Source organism: Mesoplodon bidens, assembly GCF_964165515.1.
Source record: "Mesoplodon bidens genome assembly, chromosome: 17".
Lineage (NCBI taxonomy): Eukaryota > Metazoa > Chordata > Mammalia > Artiodactyla > Ziphiidae > Mesoplodon > Mesoplodon bidens.
In genome coordinates, this window is record NC_138174.1 from 18077162 (window position 1) to 18094277 (window position 17116).

The window sequence follows — 17116 nt, forward strand, 5'->3', positions numbered from 1 at the left end:
TGCAAAGTGTAAAGGGAAAATACGTCTGAATCCAGAATACTATTTCAGCCAAGGTATCTTTCAATGGGGGGCCTGGGGGGGAAGGCTTTTACAGACACTCAAAGACTCTGAAAGAAATAAAGTACTTCATGAATAAAAACTAACGTAGAAGGAAGTACTGAGGTAAAAGAAGCAAAAGTGAGCAAATAAATGAGTAAAACACATTAATGCTAGATAAATACAGATTAAAAATGGGTTTTAATGACAAATGAAACCAAATTGCTAGAAGATATAACCATAGGAAATTTATATTCTTTTTTGAAGGAGGGATGGAAGAGGATTCTTGCAAGATCTGAGAAAATAAAGTAGAAGCATACTAAGTTCTTCATAGGGAGGATATCAATACAAACGAAATGTAGACTTTGTTAGGAAAATATAAATTTAATAATTGTGTTAAAAATGTAAAAGTAGGGACTTCCCTGGTGGTCCAGTGGTAAAGAATCCGCCTTACAATACAGGGGACATGGGTTCGATCCCTGGTCATAAAACTAAGATCCCACATGCCGCGGGGCAACTAAGCCCGCTCGCCGCAGCTACTCAGCTCGCGCTCAACTACAGCCCACGCACCCTGGAGCGTGCAAGCCACAGCTAAAGAAGCCCACGCAAGACAACGAAGAGCCCGCGCGCCCCAACTAGGACCAACACAGCCAAAACTAAATAAAATTTTAAAATAATAAATAAATCTTTAGAAAAAAATGTAAAAGTAATCTATGAAAAAGAAAACAAACAAACAAACAAAAAAACCCGAACAAACAAAAAAAGAAAACAGAACAAAGAAAACTAGGGGCAAACCTCAATTAAAATGAGAAATGGAAAAATATAAGATATAAAAGATACAATGGGAAGCAAGGGAAATAAGAGGACAAGAAAAAGGCCAATTATGTTAATAATCACAAAAAAGGTGAATGTGTTAAGTCTTACTTATTAAAGGAGACTCTCAGATTAAATTGCAAGCAAAACCTAGCTATATTTTAAAATAAAAGACCCACTTAAATCTCACAAAATGTCATCAAAAGGTTGAAATGAAGGGATGTGAAAAAAAGACATGCCAGCAAATACAAGAAGAAACATTCATATCAAACAAAATAGAAGTTAATATGAAAACCAATAAAAGAGACAAATCTTTTTTTTTTTTTTTTTTTTTTTTTTTGCGGTACGCGGGCCTCTCACTGTTGTGGCCTCTCCCGTTGCGGAGCACAGGCTCAGGATGCGCAGGCTCAGCGGCCATGGCTCACGGGCCCAGCCGCTCCGCGGCATATGGGACCCTCCCGGACCGGGGCACGAACCCGTATCCCCTGCATCGGCAGGCGGACTCTCAACCACTGCGCCACCAGGGAGGCCCCAAGAGACAAATCTTTTACACTGACAGAACAATTCACCATGAATATCTAATTGAACTTATTGACTAAATACCAACTAGGCTCAAGAAAAAAAAAAAAAACCCAATTAGAGGGCTAAGTACGAAAAGGAAATTAAAACAATTAAAGATCTTACCAGAGTTGCATGCCACACATCCCCATCTCTCACTCCCAGTATACCAGGTCCAAAAAGTTTTATAGATGAATTCTACAAAACTTTCAAGGAATGGATGATTTCCATAGTATACAAACTGTTCAAGAGCAGAAAAAATATGGGAGGCTACTCAACATTTTTTTGAGGTTACTGTAACCTTGACGCATAAAAAAAGAAACTCAAGGCCAAATGCACTTCTTGGTATAGAAGCAAATATAGTAAGTAAAAATATGCAGCAGTAGAGTAAAAGTATGTTACCAAAGTATGGTTTATACCAGGAATACCCAAAAAGTTTAGCATTGTAAAGTTACTCAATGTAAATTTCTACATTAACAGATAAATAGAGGAAAACTATCATTTTAAATACAGAAAGACACACAAAAGAATTTCAATAAAAGTCAACAACTATTCTGGGGCGGGCGGGGGAAGAGGAGGGACTCTTGCAAACTAGGAATAAAAGAGAATTTCTTTAACCCGATAAAGACTACCTACCAAAACAAAGAAGTAAATATCATACTCAATGAGGAAACATCAGAAGCATTTTCGTTACAGTCAGGCACCAGATGGGGACACTTGCCACCAATGGAAGTTTGGTACTGGAAGTCTTAGAGAAATACAGTAAAATAAAAAGAGACCTAAAGATTGTAAAGAAGAGAAAAATCTATCTGTAGAATAAATAATTGAAAACTAACAAACTTAAAATTTTAACTTAAAGTTAAAAGCCAACCAAAGAGTTGGGAGAAAATGCTTGTAACATTTTTTAACAATGGTAACAAAAAGTGGGCATAGCCACAGACTCTAAAGAAATTTTAAAAAATTATACAGGATACACAGTAACCAGGACGCGTAAAGAACTCCTCAAATCATTAAGAAAAAGATAATTCAATAGAAAAATGGGCAATTTGAAAAAAGAAATTATAGAAACATATGTATTATAGGTCAATAAACATATGAATAGATACTGCAGTTTTACTGGTAATTAGAGAATGGAAAAAATTTTTTAATGAGTATAATTTTCATCCATCAGATGGACAAAAAGTACAAAGATAGTATCTCATGTTGATCTAGATTGTAGGGAAATTGAACTGTCATAGACTACTTTGTAGGATGTGTAAATTAGTAGAAGTATTTTGGAGGCAAATTTGGCAATACCTATTAAAATTAAAAATGTTCATAACTTAAAACCAAGCAATTCCACTTTTAGGTATATATTCTTGAGAAACAGCACATGTGCACAGCAATACAAATACAAGGATATCTCTGCAGCACTGTCTGAAAGGTGAAAAACTGAACAACCTAATGTCCATCAAGAGGAGAATGGTAAATAAAATGCGTGACATAGTACATATCAAGCAAAATATAATTTAACATGAAAATCGATTAATGAGACAAAGATAAATATTTTACATTAACAGAACAATTCAGTCATACATTGGAACACTATCGAGCAGGTGAAAGAAACGAGCTGTAAATAACATAACAAGCTATAAAATAACAACACGTTTACACTGCAAAAACACTGTCAAGTGAATAAAATTACAAAATTATATAGTATGATACCATTTCGATTTTTAAGAATTACAAATGCATATATGCACCTACAGAGAATATGTAAGTGTAAAAAAGGACTTGAATGCTCTGCATCAAAGTCTTGAGTGTGGAATGGAGGGAGAAGGGGGTAGGTAATTCAGGGATTGTGGATTGTGCTCTTTATCTGTAAGGTTCTAATTTCATAAAAGGAGAATGTAAAAATGCACTAATTTAAAAATTAAGTATATAACTTTCAAAAAGGGACTGTCCATTTTAAAGCCTTCTGGAGCATACTGCCAAACTGCCTTCCAGAAATGTTCTACCAATTTATACTTCCACCTGTAGCATACAAGCACACTCAGTAATAGCTTCGTTTTAAAGAAAGCTCTCACCAGTGTTGTTCATACCTTCTGAAAATTTAAAAGTAACTAAACTTACAAAATTAAAACATGTTTACTGAAGAAAATTTGCAAAATATAGTAAAGCATAGTGAAGAAAATTTAAATCACTCATAATCTCATCATCCAGAGACAACCAGCATTATCTGAGAGTGTAACAGGATTTTAAAATTTGCTCATATTTTTTCCCCTTCTTTTTCATTTTGGCAGAAAAATAGTCTGTTTCGCTTCAATTTATGGTTCCTTTTCGTTTTTACAAATAGGCTCTTAGGAAACTGTGACCATTTCCTGTTATGTTTTGTGATGACAGTAATGAACATTTATTGCGTATAAACCATGTGACAGGCAGGCTTCTAAATACTTCACGTGTTCTTATTAATGTGCCTAACAATCATGTGGGACAAATTAGCATGCCCGTTTTTCTCACAAGGAAGCTAAAGCCGCCACACTGTAAGTGGCAGAGAACAACTAAGGAATCAAGCAGCCTGGTTTTGGGGCCCGTTTTTTGATTATTCCAATCTACCGCCTCATTAATACATGCAGAGCTCACTGCAGGTTTCCACCTGCCAAAGAGCACAATTACATACTGTTCCTTATTTTATTTAACTACCTGTTGGGGATAATTCCTTATTGGATTGTGATTAACTTAAAGAGTCAGGAGCTCTTAGGATCTGACCTCAACTCCGTGATCTTGGGTAAATGATTTTACTTATTTAGGGTTTGTGTGGTCTTACCTGTGAAATGGGTCAGTGGTTAAACCATCAAATTCTGCTTCTGGATTTTGGACTGCAGTCCACTCCCCGCAGCCCCTTTTACAGCCTCAGGTTCCCCAGCTGCTTAGGAATCACCTCACATGAAGATGTGCACCGGGTGACAAGAGACTGGAATGCGGGTTGAGAACTCAGTGCGCCCGCAGTCCCTTCTCCAGCCCGGGACTGCACGTGGGTGAAAGAAGGGAGGTGATAAGGGCTGGGATCCACGCGGCCGAGAGCTCCGCCGCGTTCCCGGGTGCTGGGCCGAAAGAGCCGTCGGGTGGGCCAACCACGACCGTGCCTCGGTTACACCGGCTCGACTGCGGTTTCCACGCCGCCCGCCAGACCGGAGGGCTGCGCTCCTTCCGCTCCGTTGGCGAGGCTGGGTTCCCCCGCGGGTCTGACTCCTCTCCCACTGCACGCCACCGAGACCCCACGGCCCCAGGTGTCCTCTGGCCGGGAAGTACTTCACCATTTACTAGACCTCACCTCGGCAAAAACAGTCCCGCCTCGCTTCAGCCGGGACGGAGGGCCGCCCAAACCCTAACGGCCAGGCCTAACGCGAACCCGAAATGGGAGGAGTCGGACACTGAAGCTTCCCACCACCTGGCCCGGAGCCCATTGGCTGCACACCCACTGGGCCCACGCCTCAGAACTTCCGCGCGCGTACCGTCGGCAACGCGGCAGCGCCGGAGCGCGCCGTCTCCCGATTGGCTGTCAGAACTCTCGGGTTGTCTCGCGCTCTCTGAATGGACCAATGGGGATATCCGCAGTCGAGAGGACGGCATCGCTGGAGTGGTGGCTCAGCTGTTTCCTCTGGTAGGTGGTTGGAGCCATCTTGGGTGTGTCTGGGACGGGGCTGCTTGGCGGTTGAAAGCGTACTTAGCAGCTCAAGATGTAGAGGTGTTCTGAGGGAGCAGTGGAGGAGAGGAAGGGCCTGAGGAAACAGACCTGGCGCCTTCTTACTTCCCTGAAAGGGAAAGGTTTTCCTGGTCTGAGTCTCAGCCCTGGCTAGGAAGAGCGATAAATGGTGGCGGTGATGGGGATTGCAGGCTTTGGTTGGTTTGTTATTGTCGGGGCTTGGAGAGGACTCTGATGCCTTAACAGTGATCCCTTGGTTTCCAGGGAACTATTCCAATAATCTTTGTCTCGAAAAGATTCTGACCATTAACCCTCTTTACTGACAAAAGAGGTTGGCTGATGGACTGCCTGATTCAGAAAGGAACAAGACTGGTAATGGAAGGGGACAGGGGGAGATACCTCACGACTGTCCTCAGATTCGAAAGAGACGTCTTCATTTTCTGTCGTTTGCGAGGGAGTGACTGCTAAAATGTTTGCCCTACTCGGTAGTTAACCTCTGACTAAGGCCCTCCTTCGGTAGTAGTGAGCGTCAGGTTCTGCGTTAGGGCAGTTTTATTCATTAAGTGTACAGCCAGCATTCCTGCAGTGGTCTGTTTTTAAAAGCAAGAAAGTGGTTGATCTTTGCAGAAACAGTGGAAATGAAGGAAGAATTTGTCAAATTTTGGTTTTCCTTGTTACAATCTGCTGAAGATTTAGGAATCTCCGGGTTTGCCTTGGCATCCTTGGTTGCTTCGTCATGGGTAGGGAGAGGTTTTTGTATGAAAAAGCATCTTAACTTCTCAGCTCTTTGGGGATGGGAGGAGGGAGACAGGAATTACCTCCTTTTCCTCATTATTTTAAAAAATCGAAGTAGAAAGCACGCATGGTCATTCATTTGAGGGGAAATTTTATCGGATCTGAAAACCTAGCTAAAAGGTTAATATTCTGTGATTAACTTCAGCAGTTTTGACACTCATGAGAAGAAAGCAAAGACACTTATTGCCTTGAGTTTAGTTTTCATTTATTCAAGGTTAACTGTTAACCCAACTCAAAAGTACCATGGCAGGAATACCAAAGAGAACAGCAGTAAAATAATAATTGAAAATTAATTTTCTTTTACAATTTTACTTCTTATTCATGAGTCTTAAAAATTTAAGTTGCAAGAGTTCAAGTATCAGTAACTTAGTGTTGAGTTGATGGCTGAGCTACTACGTACGTAAGGAATGTTGGTGTCTGCGGAGAGTTTTGGAACCAATCCTGGGCGGATTTCCAGGGAGGACTGTTTAGGCTTAGGCTATCAAAGTAAAGTTGGTGGGAATTCCCTGGCGGTCCAGTGGTTAGGATTCTGTGCTTCCACCGCAGGGGGCACGGGTTCAGTCCCTGTTTGGGGAACTAAGATCCCGCAAGCTGTGCAGTGCAGCCAAAAAAAAAAAAAGTAAGCGATTGGTGGCTAACAAACACCGATAACACAAAGTAGCTGCTCAGTAAATGTTTGCAAAAACTTTTGGATAGCGTTCACATATCATAGTTACTGGCATATATTCAAAAATGTAATTGTTGATTGAATAAATTTAAAACATACAGTAATTGGGAGGTATGGATATATACATTTTTTTAGCCTAACTGAAACATAATTTTTTAATCTGCTTTCTGGAAAACTTGACCTTCAATTTGAACTAAATTTATTTGTTGCTTCCACTTTATACATGTGAGTAATAATGAGGATAGGTGCATAAACCTTTTGTGAGGTCTGTTTATGAGATCCTACTATAAGGAAATTTAGATAATGAAAATGAACCCTCAACTAATAATGCTGTAGTTGCCATTTTTTCTTGAAAGTGTACAATCTCAGTAAATGATACCAAACTTATTAGTGCCTTCGCTCTCTTCTGCTGAAGAAAATTTATTGCTTTTCTATTTTCTATTTTTTTAGTTTTATTTTTTTATACAGCAGGTTCTTATTAGTTATCCATTTTATACATTTAGTGTATATATGTCAATCCCAATCTATTTCCTTTTTAACACAACTTAAAGTCAAAATACTACGTTTACATTTACTATATTGCATAAATATGTTCTGTATGTAAGTAATTTTAAAATAACAAATTAGGTAAGTGTCTTCAGATTTTTCTTTGAAGAATACAGTTCTCTAGATTTCATAATATATAATCTGAAGATCTGTAGAAATTTTTTAAAATATCACTTTTGCATGAACAATGTTAAGTGACTTTAAGTAAAAGTCATTTAACTTAGATTGGTATGTTAGAGATTATTTTTTATTGCAGTCTCATATATACAAATTTTGATTTTTTTTCCCATTATCAAGTGATGCACCGTTTAATTGTAAAAGAAAAAATTTGATGATACCTTTTAAATGAATATGTTTTGTGACAGAATGTATATTAGAATCTCTTTATCTAAAAGAGCATAAAAAAGTCAATAAAAACTGCTCTCAGAACCTGTTTGGAATTCTTGTGTTTGGTACTTAAAAAACCCAAATGATTTTATGAGTGAAGGTTTTAGAGTGATTATAAGCACTTCTTTTTTATTATTATTAAAGTATAGTTGACTTATTATATTATTTTCAGGTATAAACCACAGTAATTCAATATTTTTATAGATTACATATCATACAAAGTTATTATAAAATATTGACTATATTTGTTATTGAACCAAACTTGAGTCTGCTCACCTGCCATGCAGCAAAGCCTATTTATTGACACTGGGTATGGTGAAGGAAAGTACACCATTTATTGCAGGGCCCAGGAAGGAGTATGGGCAGCTCATGCTCAAAAGACCCGAACTCCTGGTTGGTTTTCAGGGGATCAGTTTTAAAAGCAACATTTAGGGGTGAGGGCTGCAAGATTCATGACTTTCTTCTGATTGGTTGGTGGTGAGGTAGCAGGATGACATTTCAGGAATCTCAATCATCAATCTTCTGGTTCCAACCAGTCTGGGGTCTAGTGCTTGAGAATGTAGTCACTGTCCTCCACCTGGGTGAGTGGGGGGCCTTAGTTCCTGACAAAGATATCTGTCAGATTGTTATGTATATCCCTTGAGGAGGAACTAGGACTCTGCTTTATCGCTGAACTTTACTGCCATTATTTTTCTTGTTTAACTGCTTTTCCTTTGTTTCTGCATTCTCTCATTTCCCTAATTAGTAACTGCCTGTGCCTGCTCTTTGGAACTCAGGGAAAGCCTGGGAGACTAAAGACATTTTTTACAAACAAAAAATGGGGGAAATAGGGCTTCCCTGGTGGCACAGTGGTTGAGAGTCCGCCTGCCGATGCAGGGGACGCGGGTTCGTGCCCCGATCCGGGAAGGTCCCACATGCTGCGGAGCAGCTGGGCCCATGAGCCATGGCCGCTGGGCCTGCGCGTCCGGAGCCTGTGCTCCGCAACGGGAGAGGCCATGACAGTGGGATACCCGCGTACCGCAAAAAAAAAAAAAAAAAAAAAAAAATGGGGGAAATGGAGGGGGTTTATACACAGGAGGACCCTCCCCACAAGGACCTGCTTGATTTCAGTACCCCGTTTTGTTTGATATTCTATCTTGAGGGGAACAGTGTGGGACAAGAAAGGGAATAAAGTTTTGGATAGAGAGGTTAATAAACTCAGCAGAGGAACTCAGTTTTAGGGGGACTCAGTTGCATATTCCCTGTGCTATATATTACATTCTTGTAACTTTTTAATTTTATACCTAGTAGCTTGTACCTCTTAATCCCCTTCACCTACTTTGCCCCTCCCCCCACGCCCCTCCCCTTGGTAGCCGCTAGTTTGTTCTTTGTATCTGTGAGTCTGTTTCTGCTTGTTATATTTGTTCATTTGTTTTATTTTTTAGATTCCACATATAAGTAACAATACAAGCACCTCTTTATTAAAAAAAAATTAAAATGTGATAGGTTTTCCCCTCGTACTAAATTGCATATAATAATCATTCCTCTTTTAAAATTTATTTTTTATTTATTTTTTTATTTTTTGCAGTACGTGGGCCTCTCACTGCTGTGGCCTTTCCCGTTGCGGAGCACAGGCTCCACATGCGTAGGCTCAGTGGCCATGGCTCACGTGCCCGGCCGCTCTGCGGCATGTGGGATTTTCCTGGACCGGGGCATGAACCCGTGTCCCCTGCATCGGCAGGCGGACTCTCAACCACTGCGCCACCAGGGAAGCCCTAAATTTATTTTTGAAGTACCAGAAATACCTTGCTGGGCTTTGTAAATAATTTTGACCATATAAATGTCACTTTGGGGGAACATTTTGAGATTTTCAGAAATATTTCTATATTCCTCCTTAATTTGGTATGTTTCACCATTATTTTTCTGGTATTCAACCAATAAGGTCCATTATGGGAATAAATTAAATGATGTGACTAAAAATAAAAAATGACTTAAAACTATATAAAGATCATCCTACTGCATAGCACAGGGAACTATAGTCAATATCCTGAGATAAACCGTAATGGAAAAGAATATAATAAATGTATATATGTATAACCGAATCACTTTGTGGTACAGTAGAAATTAATACAACATTGTAAATCAACTATACTTCATTTTTATTTTTTTAAAAGATTTATTATTTATTTATTTTATTTATTTTTGGCTGCATTGGGTCTTAGTTGTGGCACAAGGTATCTTCTTTGAGGTATGCAGGATCTTTCCTTGCGGTGCGCAGGCTTCTTTCTAGTTGTAGCACGCAGGCTCCAGGGCACGTGGGCTCTGTAGTTTGTGGCACGTGGGCTTAGTTGCCCCACAGCCTGTGGGATTTTAGTTCCCTGACCAGGGATTGAACCTGCATCCCCTGCATTGTAAGATGGAGTCTTTACCACTGGACCACCAGGGAAGTCCCTATACTTCAATTAAAAAAAAAAAGAAAAACAGGGCTTCCCTGGTGGCGCAGTGGTTGAGAGTCCGCCTGCTGATGCAGGGGACACGGGTTCGTGCCCCGGTCCGGGAAGATCCCACATGCTGTGGAGTGGCTGGGCCCATGAGCCATGGCCGCTGAGCCTGTGCGTCCGGAGCCTGTGCTCCGCAACGGGAGAGGCCACAACAGTGAGAGGCCCGCGTACCGCAGGAAAAAAAAAAAAAAACCTATGTAATACGATCAAAATAACTACTGCAGTTTGTGGTGTTCAGCTAATCAATGAAATTGATTGGATGCCTGAATCATGAGAATATCCATTAACTACTGAAAATGATTGTGAGGTAAACACATGGGACATTCATATTTCACTTAAAGGAGTAAACTTTAAATTATTATATATTTTGTTTTTTTTAAAGGATAGGGGAGCTGAAACACTAAAGTTTTGCCTTTACTGTGACTTCTCCCTTTGAAATCTCATTTGTTCCTGCTGTTTAAACCATCATTTTTGTGCAAATGAGCCCTAATTCTAAAGTCAAGTTCTGCTCTCTTAAGCACTTAACACACATTTCTCACAGCCTTTTGGACAATTAGATCTACTCAATTTATATACTATTCCTCTTTCATGTTTCCTATCTTGATTAATGGGATAAGCATCTTCTGAGTGGCTCAGATGTAAAACTTCAAATTCTTACCTCTCCTTTTGCCCAACTGTATAATCTGTAGCTTTAGCCTCCAAAATGGCTTTCTTCATTTTCTGCTCTCACTGCCACTGCTCTAATTTAGGCCTTCCTTTTCTTTTTCTTAATGACATTTTATATGCCATTGTATGATTGACAAAGCCCATACTCCTTAACTTGAAATTTGTATTAGTTAAGATACAGGTTTGGCTTCTGTGATGGAGAAACTGAAAAATAATTGTGGTCTAAAATAATATTTTTTTAATAAAATAAAAAATTTATTTCTTTCCTATGTAAAAGTATGAGCTGACCAGGTAGCTTTGCTAGAAAAAGTTGTCAGGGGCCCAAGCTCTTTCTAACCTGTTGCTCTGCCATCCTCATACAGCTCCATCTTGTGGACCAAGATGGCTGCTTCACTTCCTGCCATTATATGCCACAGGCTTTTAACTTAAAGGCTCAAATGTATGGGGGTGGGGAGTGGGCAGAATATTTGCAAGTGATAGTAGGAGTAGAATTTTATTTTCAACCTTGGGTTTTAGAAAGTTATTTTTAATATCTTTACAAAATAAAGTAACAATTTCATCATTTCTGTTATGATTTCCTGAACTTTTGATGATTCTGTTAGGTTCCTTCAGTTACATTTGGGAGAAGTAAGGTGGGTTGCTTGTGACCCTCAAATATTGTGCTCATGGCCTATCACTTGCAGACCTAGGGACTGGTACTTCCCTTTTCTCTGTGTGTAAAAATGATTTCCATATTCCAAAATTACTTTCTTTTGAAAGTAATCAATGCCTAGCTCAACTTCCTCTTAAAGTATAAATAGGTTTCATTCAATCACAATCTCTTCTAATCACGCTATACTCAAACTGTGCATTTTATACAATGCTACTTGCTTCTTACAAGCTTGTGAGAAACAAAATAACTCCCTGGAAGGCAAGACTACTTCCTGAGTCTGATGAACACATGTTTGTATGTAATTGATATTTGATAAATGTTCATTTGATGTATATTTCATTTTTCAAATAGAATAAAGAATTGAGTGGGGAGGTCAGAGGTAGGCCTATATTGCTTTACATGTAAAGTGTGGTCTATACTTTTGGCGAGTGTATTCATTTCTTACAAATCAACATATAAAAACATCAGTACCTGACAGAAAATGAGCAAAGGACATGGACTCATGGTGACAAAAGTACAAGCACAGGGGCTTCCCTGGTGGCGCAGTGGTTGAGAGTCCGCCTGCCGATGCAGGGGATACGGGTTCGTGCCCCGGTCTGGGAAGATCCCACATGCCACGGAGCGGCTGGACCCGTGAGCCATGGCTGCTGAGCCTGCGCATCCGGAGCCTGCGCTCCGCAACGGGAGAGGCCACAACAGTGAGAGGCCCGCGTACCGAAAAAAAAAAAAAAAAAAGTACAAGCACAAACGGCTTCCATGAAAAGTATTTAACTTGTAATTAAAGAAATAAATACTTAAAGCAATTTGTCGGAATGTATCAGAGACATAAATATGTATACTCTTTGACCCTTTCTAGGAAGTTTCTGTGAAAATGGAGATGGAGTCAAAACTTTTTGATCACAATGTAATCTTATACTTGTGAAAAATTGGAAATAAAAACTACCCAATGGTGGAAGAATGGTTTTATAAATTATGGCACACCCATCACAATAGGCTATATTTCAACCTTTTAAAAGGATTATTTTCAAAGGGTATTTAGTGATACAGGCTGTTTAATGACATAGAAAAATGATCATTATTTTGTGTTACATGAGAAAAGTATATAATAGTAATTGAGGAAATGCAGTGAGATTCCACTATACAACCTCTTAGAATGGCAAAAAACAAAACAAAACAAAAAGAAAAAGAAAAGAACACAAGTGCTGGCAAGGATACAAAGCAACAGGACTCAAATCTTGCCGGTGGGAATGCAAGTACTATAGCCATTTGGAAGACTTTGACAGTTTCTTATAAAATCCAACATACCTTTATTATATGACCTAGCAATCCCACTCCTAGATTGAAATTTTCCAGCAAGATATGAGAGCTCCATTAGCTTCTCTCTCTTGCCAGCATTTGGAATTATCAGTTTTTTGTGTTTTTTTTTTAAATTTTAGCCATTATAATGAGATATGAAGTGACATCTTATTATGACTTTAATTTGCATTTCCCCAACAACTGCTGTATGATTTCTCATGAAAAGTGAAATGAAAACCTGTAGTCTCCTCTCTGCAAGTATTTATAGCAGTTGTATTTGTAATCACCCAAAACTGGAAACAACCCAGATATTCAACTGGGGAATGAATCTTAAAAACTGAAGTATGTCCGTACAATGTGACACAGGAACGAACCTCTTAGTCTAGGATAAAATATAAATATATTGGAAAAGGGACTATGAGATAATTACATACTAAGTTATCATAAGAAAAAAAACCAAATGAGCCATGGAGCATTGCATCATATAATGAAAACACACCAGAAAAAAAGTGGCCAAAGAGCAGATGAAAATGGTAATTAAATATTTCAAAATAAAGCAAAGAGAAATTAAGGGAAAGATGAAAACTGAAAGAACCACACAAATCAGAAATAAAAGGAGCTCAGAAATGAGGTGAATAAGCTATATAGAAGGATGTGAAATGAGAGCTGGCAGAACTCCAGAAAGAATTAGAAAAAAGGATTTTTTTTTTTTTTTTTTTTTTTGCGGTACGCGGGCCTCTCACTGCTGTGGCCTCTCCCGTTGCGGAGCACAGGCTCCGGACGCGCAGGCTCAGCGGCCATGGCTCACAGGCCTAGCCGCTCCGTGGCATGTGGGATCTTCCCGGACCGGGGCACAAACCTGTGTCCCGTGCATCGGCAGGTGGACTCCCAACCACTGCGCCACCAGGGATGCGCAGAAAAAAGGATATTTTTAATGATGATTAAATTAGAAAGAAAACAAGAGTGAATATACATCATAGAAAGCACAATAAGAGAAATAAAGGGTAGATAAGAGAAAATTGAAGAAAATCAAACATAAAGATTTTTGAAAAGGAGCCAAAAGAAAGTGACAAGATAGGGACTTCCCTGGTGGTCCAGTGGTTAAGACTCCACACTCCCAATGCAGAGGGCCTGGGTTCGATCCCTGGTCAGGGAGCTAGATCTTACATGCCTCAACTAAAGATCCCGCATGGCACAACAAAGATCCCATGAAGATCCCATGTGCTGTGACTAAGAGCCGGAGCAGCCAAATAAATAAATAAATAAATATTTTTTTAAAGAAAAGAAAGTGACAAGACAGACAGAGAGCCAAAATAAGTGTATTAGAAGTGTATTTGGTTTTGTTAAACCAAAGCATAGAGGTGATGGTTATGTAACATTAACAAATATATTGTGAATATACTTAATGCCACTGGATTGTATACTTAAAAATGTTTAAAATGGTACATTTTATGTTGTTTATTTTGTTGTTTATTATTGTTGTTTATGTTGCTTATTTTACCATGATAAAAAAATTGTAAACCAACACAGTGGAACAGAACAACTATTAGACCTATAATTCAGAAAAACTTTAAAGAAGGTTTAAATCTGTATACGTTGAAAGGCACACTGTGCATCTGGGGAATTCAACCCAGAACAGTCAGTTAACACAGAAGGATTCTTGTAGAATTGTTGGATTTTAAAAATAAAGAAAAAAAAATCTTTCTGCACCCATGGAAAAAAGACCAAGTAAACCTGGAAAGAAAATTAGACTGGATTAGATTTTTTTATATAAAAATTTATTTATTTAATTTATTTATTAGTTTTGGCTGTGTTGGGTCTTCGTTGCTGTGCGTGGGCTTTCTCTAGTTGCAGTGAGTGGGGGCTACTCTTCGTTGCGGTGCGCAGGCTTCTCATTGTGGTGGCTTCTCTTGTTGCAGAGCACAGGCTCTAGTCACACAGGCTTCAGTAGATGCGGCACATGGACTCAGTAGTTGTGGCTCATGGGCTTAGTTGCTCCACGGCACGTGGGATCTTCCTGGACCAGGGCTCGAACCTGTGTCCCCTGCATTGGCAGGCAGATTCTTAACTACTGCGCCACCAGGGAAGTCCTGGATTAGATTTTTTTAGCAGCAACATTTCATGCCAGATAATAACAAAGCAACATTTTTTAAATATTCAAGGAAATAAATATTCCATATCTCACCAAATTATACTTCAAGAATTCAGGCCATTAACAAGCATACATGAACATAAAACAACTCAAAAGAATATTGTTCCTATGAATCTTTCTTGAAGAATATACTAGAGAACAAATTTCAGACAACCAGGAAATGACTGGAGAATCTTTGACATGAGGTCAGGTGGTAAGCACTGAGTATATATTGTGTAGCACTAAGATTGTAAGATGGGAATAATTGTGGTAGAATGGTATGTAAATGTTGTATAATCTGATGATGTAGAAATAACATAGCCCACAGAAAAAGGGAGGGGGGTAGGGGAGTATAAGTGAAAAGTAGAATAAAGTGGTTGTTTGCCTCATAGGAATTAGCTGTAAGGTAAAGGAGAGCACTTGAAGCTGACTGATGGACATAAACATAGTATAAATAAGTATGTATACTTAGATGAGTAAGATAAAATGCTAATAAAAGTAATACCAGTGATCAAAACTAGATGGTGGGGGAGAAGAGGAGGTTACTAATTTTGTTACTGCTAATCGCAGGGAACTAACAGTATCTTAAAAAGAGGGGAGGGGAATGACGAGTATTGTATAAAGATATTACTATAGAGTTAACCCCAATAGCAAAAACTTTCCTAAATACTAAAAGAAATACCTACCCTAAAAAGAGCAAAGAGAACTATGTAATGATATGCACACATTTTCTATATGTATTTTATTTCTATATATATTTATTTTCTATATGTACTTATCTGTACACACACACAAAATGAATAGAACATGAATCATTATCACAACACTAAATATATCAGGTGTATTAATAACTGTATATGGGCTCAACTTACTTAATGATCACTGTATGCAAAAGATACAGTTGTAAAAAGTATGAATAATAAAAGGAGTTCATAAGAAATGAAGAATAATTTTAAAATAACAATAATAGAGGGAAGGGTGAAAACATATCAGAAAAATGCAAATTTTTAAAAAAGCAAGGTTCATCATCTTGGTATCAGACAAGCAGAGTTTAGTTCAAAAAGCATTAAGATGAAGGATATTATAAAATAGCCCATATAAAGCTAATGGTTATATTTACAATGAAGATTTTTTAAAATATCTATTTACCAAATGACACATCAATAGTTTTCATAAAGTAAAAACTACTAGATGTAAAAAGGAATAGAAACCTGTTAATAATAGAAGACTTTAACACAGCTCTCTCAAAATGTCAGGTTAAGTGGACCAAGAAAATTAGTCATTATTATACATAATCAGTAAGGTAGATCTTACAGATTTGTATCAAAGTCTGAATCCATTAATAGAGAATATGTCTTCTCAGATGCACATAGGACAGTTATAAAAATCTATTATGGAGGGCTTCCCTGGTGGCGCAGTGGTTGAGAGTCCGCCTGCCGATGCAAGGGACGTGGGTTCATGCCCCGGTCTGGGAGGATCCCACATGCCGTGGAGCGGCTGGGCCCGTGAGCCACAGCCGCTGAGCCTGTGCATCCGGATCCTGTGCTCCGCAACGGGAGAGGCCACAACAGTGAGAGGCCCGCGTACCGCAAAAAAAAAAAAAAAAAATCTATTATATATTAGACCACAAAGAATATATCAGTTCCAAAATATAAAAAGTCAAAATTTTGACCACATGTAATAAGACTAGAAAATAATTTAAAAATTAAAAAATTAAACCTGGGTCAAGTTTTCTGTAGGATGGTGGCAACTGTCTAAATCCAAATCTCTCCATACATCCTTTTAAAAGACCATATAGGGCTTCCCCGGTGGCACAGTGGTTAAGAATCCACCTGCCAATGCTGGGGACATGGGTTCGAGCCCTGGTCCGGGAAGATCCCACATGCCGAGGAGCAATTAAGTCCATGTGCCACAACTACTGAGCCTGCTCTCTAGAGCCCACGAGACACAACTACTGAAGCCCACACACCTAGATCCCATGCTCAACAACAAGAGAAGCCACCGCAGTGAGAAGCCCGCGCACCACAACGAAGAGTAACCCCCACTTGCTGCAACTAGAGAAAGCACGCGCAGCAACGAAGACCCAATGCAGCCAAAAATAAATAAATAAATTTATTAAAAACAAACAAACAAACATGCAGATCTGTAAGGAGAGCAAAGTGAATCACCACCACCCTTGCCTAACTAATGTAATTTCAAATTATGGTTATGTAGGCAGATAAACTGAAATGCAGCAGACTCAGCTCTGGACCCCATGCTGAGGTGACAAATGAGGTTGAGACTTCAGAACAGAGAAAAAGGAAGCAGGAACTGGCATCAGTAGAATGCAAGTAAAGTAACTCCAAAAAGAGAAAACCTAAGGAGGGAAATACTAAGGTTTGAGATTCCTTAGACAAAAGGGACT

The 17116-nt window shown here is 39.0% G+C and overlaps 1 protein-coding gene across 4 annotated transcripts in view; it reads left to right on the forward strand.

Annotated features, from left to right (window-relative positions):
- The first annotated feature begins 4998 nt into the window (after nucleotides 1–4998).
- The window catches only part of CAB39L (calcium binding protein 39 like), a 102081-nt gene continuing 89963 nt past the window's right edge, over nucleotides 4999–17116 (forward strand). For 3 of the 4 annotated variants that reach the window (XM_081214620.1, XM_081214622.1, XM_081214621.1), the window contains exon 1: nucleotides 4999–5050. The gene's annotated coding sequence lies outside the window, so the exon portion shown is untranslated. The remainder of the gene's footprint in view (nucleotides 5051–17116) is intronic. The other variant, XM_081214623.1, reaches the window with a different exon arrangement.